This window comes from Sturnus vulgaris, chromosome 4, assembly GCF_052056855.1.
Source record: "Sturnus vulgaris isolate bStuVul1 chromosome 4, bStuVul1.hap1, whole genome shotgun sequence".
In the NCBI taxonomy this organism is placed as follows: domain Eukaryota; kingdom Metazoa; phylum Chordata; class Aves; order Passeriformes; family Sturnidae; genus Sturnus; species Sturnus vulgaris.
Genome location: NC_142246.1, coordinates 50,866,884 through 50,880,836, shown reverse-complemented (window position 1 = coordinate 50,880,836; position 13,953 = coordinate 50,866,884). Strand labels below are relative to the sequence as shown.

The window sequence follows — 13,953 nt, the reverse complement described above, 5'->3', positions numbered from 1 at the left end:
GGCACAATACAGCAAAGCATCTGCAAGCCTGAGGACTGCCAGCTTGAGGCAGCTCCACTCAAGACAATAAGGAAATGGATGCTGCATGACTTCTGCATTAAAAGCTCCAGCTCAGGGCTGATACAGACACTCCAACTTGATCAATAAGCACAGGACTGGAGCATAGCAATATTTTCAGTTTATTAATAAAATCAGCTCAAATAATTGAATACCAGGGAACAATACTTAGATTCAGCAAAAAATCCATTGTTAAAACGATTATTTATCACTAACTACTACAGATGTATTTTGAAGAGCTCCTGTTTGTTGATCTTTAAATTGCTTTGTTTCCCTACAGATTATACAAAGAAGGTAGAAAATAATTTCTTTGAAACACAACCCAAGAAAAAATTGTAGTGTTGAATCTCAGCTCTTGTGAAAGATTTTTAAAGCATTCACATAAATTTACTATTACACTGATATGAAAAATAGGCTTTCAATATCATCAGTGCCAATACATCTCACACAATAAAGCAACTTCTTGCAAACTCAGAAGTACAGCTTCTGGGAGAAAATGTTAAGATAAAGTCTTACTCCAGCTGATGAGAAGAACCCATTCACTGTAAAAGCCTTTTCATATGCAGGTAGATCTGCTGCTCTTGAATATGAAAAAACAAGTTCAATCACATCACTCTTCCCAGCAGTGCTGCTTCTTTCCTTGAGCTCTGCTGAAAGCATGAGCAGCTAGAAGTGGCTAGCAAGGGCAACAGGAGTAAACCTAACTATATCTGAAGAGAAACTCAAATTCATGGATCAGCTAACAGCAAAAGAATCTCTGCAACAAAAAGTTTTCCATCTGCTGCTTCAGGAGCAGAGGGTTACATTTCATTTAACTTCCTTGCAGGAAAAGCATATCCCTAGGAAAAGGGCAGGAATGCAGTGTTGTCAGCTAATTAAGGAAGTACCAGAAGAGAATGAGTGAACACAGATGAACATCAACCACTCCAGGTCCAAAGTGGAGGTAGAACACAAAGATTGTCTGCCCCCCCCAGTAGGTTGGAGTGGCACCAAGAGCCAATAAAAGTGAAAAGGGCAGCACAGCAGCCACATGACCTCGCTCTTGGCAATGTTCATGCACTTAATTCATGATCATGGCTACACGTCAATAAAGTCATCTACACCGCAGCAAATTCAAAACACCAATTCCCTCTTCCCTGCAGTTCTGCTGAGGAGAATCTGGTCTAAAAGTAAGGAAAGGTTCCTGTCCTATTCCATGCAGTATGAATGCCCTAGCCACTGTGCAAGCAAGAGAAGAAAAATCACACACTACTGCAATCCTAAAAAAGATACCCCAAAAATTTTAGGTCTAAATAACCCAAATCACATTTACTATTCTGCAGGTTAATCACTCAACTCTATTTCTAAGGTTTTAGGTAAAAATGCCAGTTGCACCTAAAAAAAGGTGAAAGCAGGTTATAAAAGAATGCTGAAATGCAGGGGTTTACATTGTATAAGAACTGATGATATACTGGAATGAAGCAAGGAATAAAGTAAAGCTCACTGTATAACTTCTAATATACAGCAATTTACTTGAGAGTAGAAATGATTATGTAGTCCAGCAGTGAGCAATTTGCATTAAATGGAGAGGAAAAAAAAGTGAGGACAAGCCTCAACTACAGGTATTAAAAAGCAACCAAAGCATAACAGATTTAACACTCCCATTAAAAACAATCTTCAATAAACTTGAGAGAACTGCTTGATGTTTCACATCCGCAAGCAAAAGAAATCTTTTAAGTTCCTACCATTTCAAATTTACTGCACCACCGCATTTAGCCTGCAAGAAGAAAACTGACAACACCACAGAGAACCTCCACTACATTCTCTTATGGTTGATCCCGATTTCCTTTCCAGGAATATACGGGCACATACTGATGGGCTTTCTGGTAGGGTTTGGCCTGCGCCTTTGCAAGTAACCTTTTATCAGCAACAGTTCTTAAGCCCCAGATCTTCCCTCCAATTCTCATTCCTCCTCCACCCCAGCACAGATGTTGCTTCCTCCTCAAGACACTACTTTAGCTGTTCTCTAAACTGGAACTATGAATTATGTAATTTTCAAAGGAAACAAAATAAGACATAAGAAAATTATGTTTGCAACCTATATAATTTCACCATTTCAGCTGAGAGCTGTCAAACCAACAGTGACACCAGTACAGTTAACAGTGTCACCTGCCAGCAGATGGAGATTCTGCCACCAAGACAGTCACTTCATATAACAGAGCTAAAATGAACCAAAAATTTTCTGAAAGGATGCTCCTCAAAACAAACTAAGCACGATCAAAGGGGACAGGATTTTCTATTTTGTTCTGCAAGAAGTTACTGAATGTAACTGGAAACATCAGGAAAAAGCAGTATTATTACTATTCAAAGATTTGGAACTTAAAGAGTCCTAATAATCTACTGTTAATTCAAAGTACTTGATATGTTGCTACTCTCTTGCTGATCTGCAAGTTCTGCAGCCACTAGAACATATTTGAAAATGACCTAGATGCAAAACTTAAGCATTAATTTTGCACACACAGCACTTAGCAGAACTAAATTTTTGATCAACATATGAGACACCAGTGCTGAAGAAAACAAAAAGAACTAGCACACTAGAGCAGAGTCCTTATCTTCTGCTTCTCCTATCACCACTATGTCCTTCAACACCATAGAAGGAACCAGTAAGGAAAGTGATCTTTCCCAGCAGGCGCTGCCACATGCAATTCTTTCCACACCAAGGGACCCCAGTAACACTACAGCTGTTGTGAGAATACATTCCCACATCACCAGTGCCAGCTGACATCAATCTGGGACAGCTGTAGCCATTGCTTGGCACTGCTCTTTTAGCTGGTCACCAGTTTCATTTCCTCAGAGCACCTGGCTTCCAAAACCTTAGGCAAAAGCTAATTTTAGCAGTGGTGAGTAATCTTGGCAGATTCATGAATTTCAGTGTGATTATGTTCCAATATCCTTTCCTACATTTCTAAGTGTCCAGTTGGTGTCTTCATGGTCCTTGAGGTTGCAGACTACAAACAGAGCTCAAGGAAGGAGCCCACAGAAGTCCATTTTGGTTCTCCTTACCAAGGTACGGTAAGTAACAAAGAGAAGGAAAAGCCCAGGGAAATCATCCTGCAATATAACCAACAAGGTAGAATGGTATTTGGAGCAATCGCTTCCTTATATACACATCCACCCCAGATTTTTAAATCTGAATTTCTTTACTAAAAGGGAAAAAAAAAGGAAAATTTCCTATGCTCATATCATTAAATATAATGAAAAGCATAGTGAAACTGAATGAAATAATAACTTTCCTGTGAAGTACCCTAATGCTGCTTCAGTGTTGCTTTGAGATTTGCACTGCATTGCGGAACAGTGGGCTGATGCTAACATACAAGGACAACTCCCCTACAAGTTTTAGGCTTTTATTGTGAGAAGAGACTTGAATAACAATAATCAGATGCCCTACTTATGTAATGAACTCTTAAAACATTTCCACATGTATTTTCTCCAATACTTGAGATCTTGCCCTAAGTGGCACATTTAATTGCTCCACAGCAGAACTTTACATTTGTGTACACTCAAATACTGCTTTACACAAGTACCTCAAATACACCACAGTTCAGAGTTTTTATACTTGCATATACATGCTCTAAGAGCAGTAATAAATGTGCATGACATGTACTATCCAGAAAAACTACACTAAGTGAAATGAGAGAAGTATTAAAGATCCAACAGATGGGAACGCTTAATGCAGAGACAGAAGTTACAGCCCTATTTGCAATTGCCACTCTGTTCACCAGAACGTCCTTCCACCTTCTCTCAAAGTGACCATGAGAAAGGCAACAGTGGTAAGCACTGGATTTGGGAAGGGGAGGGCATTCACCATTTTCAAAGAAAACAGCTTGTAACAGTGTTCACTAATGTACTCAGAGAACAGGGATTCTCACGGTTAAATTAACATGGCATGTTTCAAAATTTGCCACGGTCACTGCTCACAGGCTTTAAACCCAGCTGAAATTACAAGATCTTCTCTCCTAGATGCTTGGCCTCTCCATTTTGTGCAGTTTTAGTTGCTGCATCCATAAGGGTAAATAACTGAATAGTCAGGCACAGAGTTCTCCCTAAGATTCTCCCACCATCACTGGGGGAACAGAGCAAGCTAACCAGCAACCTCTCATAAAATTGTTTATTCATTCACGTATAAAGTATCACACAAAGGGACAGCTCAGTTCAGTTACTACTTCAAGAGATCTACAACACCTAGATCTGCTTTTCTCTCCCTCTCTCTAGACCTTAGATGTCTAGACCTTAACTGTGTGACAACTAGTATTCTTTTGTGTTGAAACCTGAAATTGTTTGCCTATTACTGAGTCCATCTGTTGAGAAAGTCTTATATTATGAACACAAAGTCAGATAAGAAAATCAGCAGTTCCACTGGCACACAGCTCTTGCAGGAGGTCCAGATCATATCACGTACAGTTGCTTCCACAAGAACATGAATCAATTACTTGGAGAGATTGTTAAATAATGCTTGTGTCTTCAGATTTGGATTTACTTTGATCAAATTTTCTGGTAAGTAGTGAAGAGATGCATAATGTACTCCCAAGTCAGAAAATCTGGCACGTGTAGAGTTCAAAGACTTGAACCTTCACTAAAAAGTAATGAAAAAATATCTGAAAAAACTCAGTAAAATCTTTTATTTCTAGCAGTCAATCATCTTTTTGACCAAGCACAATTAGGAACAGGTACTCATGAACAGCAGCTGATGTTGGTATTGAACATCCAGAGCAGTGTCAATCACCTACCTTCTTTCCACTATGCAAAACCACTGGATAAGCCACATGAGGACCACCTGGGGAGATCACCATCTGATCTATTTGCAGAACTCACCACATAGAATCTGAACCTCCCTCTAACCCCAGAAAGAGCTTTCTCATAAGAAAAATACTAATTTCTTTCCCTTCACAAAATATGCTCCATTGCAGGAATCGACCACAAAGTATAAGGTAGATGTGGCACTTAGGGACATGGTTTCACTACGCTTCACTCTCCTTTTACCCCCAGCTCTTGCATTGAAGCCTTACTTTGAAAACTTCCATTTTTTAAATTACAAAACAAAAACACCACCCTAAAACAGGGACCTTCACAGTTTATTATTATGCAGTTTATTATTAAAGGATACTTAGCTTTTTGAAAGTTCTAATCCTTAGACAACGCAAGAAGTATGCATTATATCCGTACTACTGGCAAATATGGACAAAATTACCTGTTGAATCTCAAACCCTCAAGCACTTGCAAACAAACAAGCTCCACTCCCCAGCACATCCCCTTATTTTGCTTCCCTTTCTAGGCAGCTTATGATCATACACTGCTACTGCCAGCTACCTGTCCTTCCCTCAGCAAGGGGCTGGATAAAGGCAGCACAAAATAAAGCCCTGGCAGGGAATTGCAGAGCTACATGGATTTCTGGATTTCTCTCCTCCTGCCATTGTTCCCTTCTCAACGTGCTGTGGACGAAGAGAAGAGAAAGTTATCAGAATAGCAAGCACCAAGCCCTCGCAGCACACAGCTCAGGCACCAGTGCTGTGTGTATTGAGACTGACACTGCAATGCTACACAGTCAGTTCAAGCAGTCTGGAAGCAGCAGAGTAAGTCACAGATGCCCAGAGATGCAGCTGTAAGTCACCTGCACCACTGAGCATTGGTCCAAACCTGAGTTTTTGAAGTCAGAGTAGAAAGACCGAAAGAGAACTGTGCAGCACTTTCAAAGCTAAGAACTCAGCTTTATTTGTCACACACTACCAAAAGCTCACATATGCCCCCTTATCCCTTCGCCTCCAATGTGCTCAGCACTGTCAAAACTCAAAAACACTCTCCTAACCACTCGTTAGTTCACCAAACAATTCAAGCAGTGAGCCAGTTTTTGGTCACCACTTAGTAACATTCAGCATTACTAATCCTAACACTATTTCACCATCACAGCTCCAAATTTAACATTGCAACAACCACATCTACTTTTTTTTAACATTGCAACAATAAACATTGGGCTAAAAAATAAACAAAGTCAGGAGCAAAACAAACTTGAAGCAATTTTTACATTTAAAAGGTTTCCCACTGCTCTCTTTACCTACTCAACCAATAAAAATATCTACTTCCTGAAATCTACTCTAATGCCAAATTCTGCATTATTGTTTCCATTCCAGGTAATTTAAAATAAAACACTTTTAGAAGTGTCCACAGTAAGGATGACAAGAACAACCATTTATTAGTTACTCATTCTGTTTCTTCTGGCTTGCCTTCAATGGGAACATATACAGCACTCTTACTAGAGAAGCCATTACAACACAGGTACTCCTACTGAGAAAAAAAAAATACATTGAGGAGTTGCACAGCAGTCTGAAACACATCCTTGTGCTATTTCAGTTAGCAAAGATCTTTTTGAAAACTCCAGTTCTTTCCTCTTTAAAGCCTTCCACCTACAAAAGAACAATGCTCAGACGGGCAGCAGTCTCCATACAATAGCTGTTCTCTAGTATACCAGGGCATCTGTTTCCTAGGAAACAAGAAAAAAAAAAAGTATCCAGTATGTTAAATATGCAAACACAGTAGGTCACACCAGTCATACGTCGCTCAATGGAGCAAAGAATCCACAACTCATTATATTCTGGAGTATAAGAGTAATTTTTCAGTAACTGTTCTAAACGAAATGATCTCTGTTTTTCTACAGGCACCTCTAAAGTACAGTGCCTTTTAGGAACAAACATAAGATCTGCAAGAAAGGGCTTTACTAATAGCATGAATATACATGTTGTTTTAATGCCAAAATAAATATTCTTAATGCAAGAGTATTGTAACTAGCCAGCTATCTGCACAGCCTACCCAGTTCTGACCAAAGCACTGCCAACAGCAAGCCACACCAAACCAAAGCCTATTATTTTAGTCCAAAACCTTACCAAATCCTGGGCAAGTTTTCACTGTGTTTGTCTATAGCCTATAAGGCGGATCCAGTCAGAATAACTGGCTTCTTAACACAGAAACCGGGCCAAGCCTTACTGTTGTAGGAAGTAGAGGAAACAGAACAGAACAAACTACCCTTTCAAACAATACTTTTCAATGTCCTCAAGGTAATCTATCAGCAGTTGTTTCCCAAGCTTCCATGAAAAAAATGGAAGATCCTGGGAAGAATAGGCAGGTCAGTGTCAAAAAAGAAAACAACCCAACAGCTGCATGCCTCATTCTTTCTTACTGATGTGTTCTTCTCACTGTTACACTTGCAAGGACATTTCAATATACTTGGTTAGAACGAGAAGTGCAGTTATCTACACTATTACAGTACCCACAGCAGTACATACCCATGGGCAGTCAACCCCAACCAAGTGTCAAAAAACTCAAAATCTCACGATCAGCCTGTTTGAAAGCATCGCAATTGCCCAGAACAATGCTAAACAACGAACAAAGTATCTTATGTTGTGAAAGGGCCATGCCAGCAAGCATAAAAGCTGTCAGCTGAATCACACCAGTGCCAGGCCAATGAATTCTACACTGTAGCTCCACCCTCCCCTCTCTGACACTGAGCCTCTTCAGCTCATATTAGAGAGGGAGCTGTAATTAAAGGGCACTGGTTATAACTGAGGGTGGAAAGAACATTGCCTGAAAAAAAAAAATCACCATCAATGCTACTTATATTGCTTCTACAATCTCTGCAAATCACAGTGCAATAGTAGACAATTACAGTCCACCAAGTACTTCAGCTACTGCTCTCATTTGTTTATTTTTCTGCCTGCAGAAGAGAGCAGCACAGACATCAAAAATGCCCTTGTGAACTCTTCATGTCCGTTTTTTAGTTATGGGATTAAATAAGAAGAGGATATAGATACACTTCTCAGTTCTCTTCCTCCCCTTTAAAGGATTACACAAACACAAAGATATGCCAAAAGTTCAGAAAAATGTTATTTATTTAATCAGCCAGGAAAGGACAGGGAGGAGCTTTACACAATCGATCTTCTGAACCCACAAACAAGTCAACTGACAGTGATTCACAAAAATGTATTCAAGGATGATACTGTTTCAGAACCAAAAGGGAAAAAAAAGTGAGCACCATCAGTTGACAGGAACAGTAAAATTCCTGCAATTAACTTCACATGTCCTTAGCAAACTTTTTGGGTAAGCTCACTACACCCTGAACTCTTCGTTCAAAATATTCTTGAACTGATCAGAATTAAGCAGGCACACAGCAAATCAATGCAGAGAATACTTCTCATTCTCCCCCTGAAGAAAGCTCACTGTTTAAGATAAAAAGGCAGGAAAAAAAGAAAGGAAGAGTCAAGCTGTTACAACAGCTCTCCAGAAGAGCAGCTAACAGAGCCCAGTTTACTCAGTGCAAGCCCTGGCTGGCATGTTCACATCCCAGACCCACTGCTGTGTGTACCAGCTAGGATAGAGTTACAGGGCAGAGTTACAAACAGCTACAGAAGTGCTCTGCCACTGCACCTCAGTGTGCATGCTGCACAGCCACTTGCTGTCCCACTCATCCTGCTGTATGTGACATAGAAATACAGGATGCCAGCTCCTCAGCTGCACTTGCTACTAGCATGGAACTTATTGAAGAAAAAGGGTATACACATTTTTCATCACTACACATTTTTCATCACCTGCGCATTCTGCTTTCATTTAACAGTTCACTTGCACAATGTTGTCGTCTTGCCCCACCACCACGGTAACTTTCACTTGCCTAATCAGCATGATAAAAGGAACAGCATGAGCAAGTCCTGATACTTCCCTCCCTCCAAATCCATAAAGTCAATTATAGAAATCAAGACATTTTAAATGTAACACAACTGTGGATAAAAAGGTCCTAAAGCTTAGACATTTTTTGCTTTTATGCTTTCACAACGTGGAATATTATTAAGTAACAAAATGGTATTCAGCCTATAACATTCACTATTGCAGAGCCTTGCATTTAAAGCCAAAACATATCTACATTAAAGGGAAACAATTGAGTCATTACACAAATCATGGAGAACCTCCCATCCATAGTCCAGAGAGCAGTGGATAAAATGAGCAGAGGATCCAAACAAACTTGCACTGAGAAGTAGCTGACAATTATACAAATGGAAATAAAAAAGAGCAGGCTCTCATTTCTTACATGATTTTCAGAGACTAAAAATGAACCATTTACTGAAATGCTTTTCCTTAGCGCTGCCTTCCAATCCTGACAACGCCTGAAGATAAATCCAACGTAACAAAAGCTACAACACAAGAGGATACAATTTTAACATTGCATTCCATGGTGGGGAAGAAAAGGAAAAAGAAAAGACATTTCAAGAAGGGTTAAAAAAATAAAAAACGAACACTCAAAATATTAGTCGGTTTCACTTTTTTCTCATAAATGTGTTAGAATTCAGACTCCAATTGAAATAGATAAGACAGATAAGAGGACTAGCAAAAATGTGAGCACGCTATAAAAAGAATATTCAATGCCATAGGCATAAGCCAAATGCCCAATAAGCCAAACCAGCCTGCAGGGTCTAAGGCAAGAAAAAGCAGGGGAAGCAGACAAAGTTACTTTAATAAAACAATTAAAAATAATCATCATCCTCACCACTCACCACCTACAAGGAACAGTCCTTATATCTAAACACACTGAGCCAAAAAACATCTGCTACATCAGACAAGCACAGGGCAAAAACAAAACAATTACCTCATTAAAAAAAAAAAGACAAAACAAAAAAAACCCCACAACACAGCTGGGTCAGGAATTCCACATAGCCAGTTTTGTGGCATGGCATTCCATCCCAGCACTAAGCTCCCTCTCCACCCTCTGGGGTTGAGACCCCCAATACGAGCATTGTAAGACACCAGGTCACGAAACAATAAAAACCCATTGGAGAAAACACTCGCGCTTAGTGCTGTGCCCTCAGTCACACACACACAATGGCAGCACAATGGTTCTGCTGTTTCTAACACTCCCACGGACTTAGTGGGGAGATGAGAACAGGAATTAGCCCTGGATCTTCAGCAGCCATGAAAAGCACACAAACAGTCCATCTCCTCCAGGCAGTATGAAAATGCAGAAAGACTTGAGCTTTTGGTGAAACCCACCCCGCTGATTCTTTTCTCTGCAAACTGCTCCAGTGACACAAGTACATCAAACATTTAGAGTTACTGGATTGCTGCTTCTATTCAGCTCAGTGGCAAAAGACTGTGACTGAGACAAATGCAGAGGAAATTCTTGAGAAAAAGAAAGTCAAGTGAAGATGATGTGGGAAGGTCTGATCTGCCTTTGCACTGCCAGCCAAGAGTGGCCACAGGAGACCTTTGTATTTTAATTTATGCTCTCAGTCAGGCTGAGGAGCAGCAGCTGCTGCAGTCGGAGCAGAGAAGGCGCGGCTGTCAGCAGAGCAGACGGAAGGGCAGTCCTTATGCCTGCTACCCTGAGGAGAGAAGAAAGAGCAGGAAAAGAAAGGCTTCCCCAGCAGGGACCCCTCACTGCAAAAACAGATTCTGGCTGGCAAGAGCAAAAGCTGTCCTCTTACACGAGCTTCAGCAGTATTGGTATGGAGCAGAAGTGAAAAAACAGAACCAGGAAAAAGCGTTTAAATACATACATATACACGCATACAAGGATACCTGTGTATATATATATATATGTATATATCAGTAAACAAGCTAACATACACTGCCCACGCTCGATTTTATTAATGCTAGAAAAATCCATGGTTTTCTAGCAATTACACTTTTGGAAGTAGAGCTGGTCTATAGCATTAATTCAATTTGCAAGATGGGTTTATTTCTCATTCAGTAGAATATACCCTATGCAAGATCAAGGCATGATACAGAACACAGTTATACAGCGAGCAACAAGGATAGGGCAGAGGGAATAGCTCTTTGTTGCTGCTAAGAAAACAGGAATTAATCCAAATATTTCACATATATATAACCAAACAAAACCCCAAAACCATCCACCCCCCTAAAAACCCCACACCTAAAAACTTCAGAAAATCAAACCAACCGACCAAAGTAATACACATTTAAATGCTAAGCCTTAAAGTGTTTTGTTCCATTGTCCAACTTTTCATTGAAGTACTTCCAAGATAGATCCCCATGCAGCAAATAAAACAGATTTCAAGATGAATAGCTACCAAACTGTTTTCTCAGGGCTTTTTTTTTTTTTTTTTTTTTTTAAGCTTTCCTACAGCAACAAGACTAAATTCTTTACCTGGAAATCCAGTTCCCAAGGGGATCAGATCATGGACCTGAGCCCTGGGAATAAGAATATACAAAGGCATTTATAAGCACTCAAAGCACTCATTTATTATTTTTAAGTAAAACAAAAAGTCTTAGAACTCTGTGAGCTACTTTTTTTCTTATTCTCAAGCCTATTAAACTAGCTTAAATCTGAAGTCAGTCTGTATAGCCATATAGCTTTAAAAGATCTGATCATGTCATCGGGTTTATGTTGCTCTCCTGCCCCTCTCTCCTTTGTCAGCCAGACAATACTAGTTGTCATCCACAACACATTCTTCCTTCCTTCCCAGGACTACTATGCAAATAAACAAGAAAAGTCTCACATTTCATTTATCAGATGTCCAATGCTGTGGTATAAGGTAAGATGACTTTTATAAACTTGCCTTAAATCAACAAATTTTCTTGGGCTACAACACAACCTTCCAGATGTCATACAGCACCAACGACTCAACTCTCCTGCCTGGCCACTCATTTACCTTTTGCAACCCCTGAGGGTTCTACTCTCAGCATAACACTGATCTCTGCTTCACAGATAGCCTAGGCAGCACAGCCTATAAGCCACACATTTGCTTAGGAGCTTTCTCGGGGCCCAGACAAGAAAGTAACTCTACACCTTTCCTTCCAAAATAACAGGTAAGTGCTACATTTGACCTTTTATGTTACAGCCAATAAATGCAATCTTCCAAACAGTAATCAAAGGAAGGCACAGTCTGGTGCCTGCCTGAAAAAACCCTCCAGGTTAACCTGCCCATCACAGAATACTCGGTTTTTTACACTCTTTTGTTACTTAATAAGAATGCACCGCAATCAATGGCAAAATTAAATAACGATTCTGGGAGATTAGGCTTGCATGTTTCTTCCTTTCATGAAGCACAGCAAAGAGAGGATGAAAAGGGACAGAACTGCAAGGAATTGCAATCCTACATAAAAAGCTACCAATTGTATGTCTTACTGTTCAACATGGCCTGGGCTGAAAATGGTTATTTCACTGTAACTGGAGGAGCTGTGTAGAGATCCAACTAGGTCACCATCTGGAAACTTAAAGCTCCTCTTCCCAGCAGCAAGCTTTTTCATCTGTGACATCCAGCTGTAGTTGCCTTGGATTGGTACACTCACTTCACTTTACACGCCTTCTACATTTGTAATTCAACCACCTGAACCACTGAAAAGGAAGGTGTCCAAAATTTGTTTCTTAAGGGTAGTATGTGGAAAAGCCAGGGGCAGGGTATAGCAGGGAGCAGATAAAAGGTGTTTCAAGCTACATTCTTCAGATGCAGGATTTTCATTGTGGTTTCACAGAAGCTAAGCAGATGAACATGAAAGTTAATTGACACCAAGCTGCAGAATGCTTTATTAAATGCTTGTTGGAACTCCACCTCTTCCAAAGTAAGCCAATATTAATGGAAAAAAGGTACAGCTAACAAGTGGATGCCACTCACTTCAGAAAATTAGAGATTCAACGATCAGTCAGATAAATTCACAAAGAAAAAAAATCATATAGTGATACCAAGTACAAAGATACTAATTCTGAATCTGAAAGGCTGGGGATTCAGAGCATATTGCCTAAGATTTATCACTATGTACCTATCTTACACTTTCTTACACTTCCCACCAGCTCTATACCACTGGCCACTTTCTGAGGATACTTACCTTAAACAGATCTGCTGCCAGGTCCAGCATGATCACAGGTATGCCCTCTTAGTTGCATATTTTAAAAGGTTGAGGTGCTCCTTGGCAGTGGCACTTTAGTTATTTTCTATATGAGGAAATGCTTCATCCAAGCCTAATATTAGGGAGAAAATACTAGAACACTTCACAGCACATCACCCACAAAAGCTTCAAAACAATTTTCTGTCTAGCCCTGTTCAAGTTTTCATTCTTGCATCCTATCCACATCTAAGAACATTCCCTTTTATTTTAAACGCAAAATACACATATTAAGGGAACTGATCAATAGTGAATGTGTCGGAATTTAAAACAGTTTTAATGATATATATTTTAATTAAAGTAACATAATTTCTTGAAAATTTCAGGGCTACCTTTAATAAGCTCACAAAATTACTTCCAATACTAACTTTGAAACTTAGGAGGATTTACTCTTTTTGCTCCAGTTACTTTACTGATGATTATAATTTGTTAGGAACATTGTACAAATAACAAACACGCAAACCTCACCCTACTCTCATCGTGAGCACTGAGAATCCATTTTGAAATTTTGCAACAGTTTACAGACCACGAAATACAAACTGCTGGCATTATCTAAGGTTAAGCCAAAAAGAAAAATTTTCACTATACACATTCATCCCAACAGTTCAAGGGAGAAGGACAAAAACCTCACTTTTGTTACCCTTCAGCAAAGTACAGTAGAAATACCATTCCAGGCAAACTCCTACTGGGTCACACCAGACCAATATTAATGGTTTCCATAACTTCTGTAGTAACTGTAGCTCTACAGATTTCAACATTCCTTTCATACTTTAGGCTTTCCTAACTCGGCCTGGGGTTGATCAAAGGTATAAGATTTTGAAAACAATATGGAAATGACAACGTGTCCACAGACTTGAGCTAATTAAGATTAAATATTCCCAAGGGACATTGCTCAGTGTACAATAGGCATTTTTTTCAGATTGGGTCTGTCCATAGAAATTATTAATTACAGGGATGGTGTTTGACACAGGCACCACTCAC

General features: G+C 39.7%; 1 protein-coding gene across 1 annotated transcript in view; it reads right to left on the bottom strand.

The window, feature by feature from the left end:
- TSPAN5 (tetraspanin 5) overlaps positions 1–13,953 on the bottom strand; it is an 81,425-nt gene that overhangs the window by 52,060 nt on the left and 15,412 nt on the right. The window lies entirely within an intron of this gene.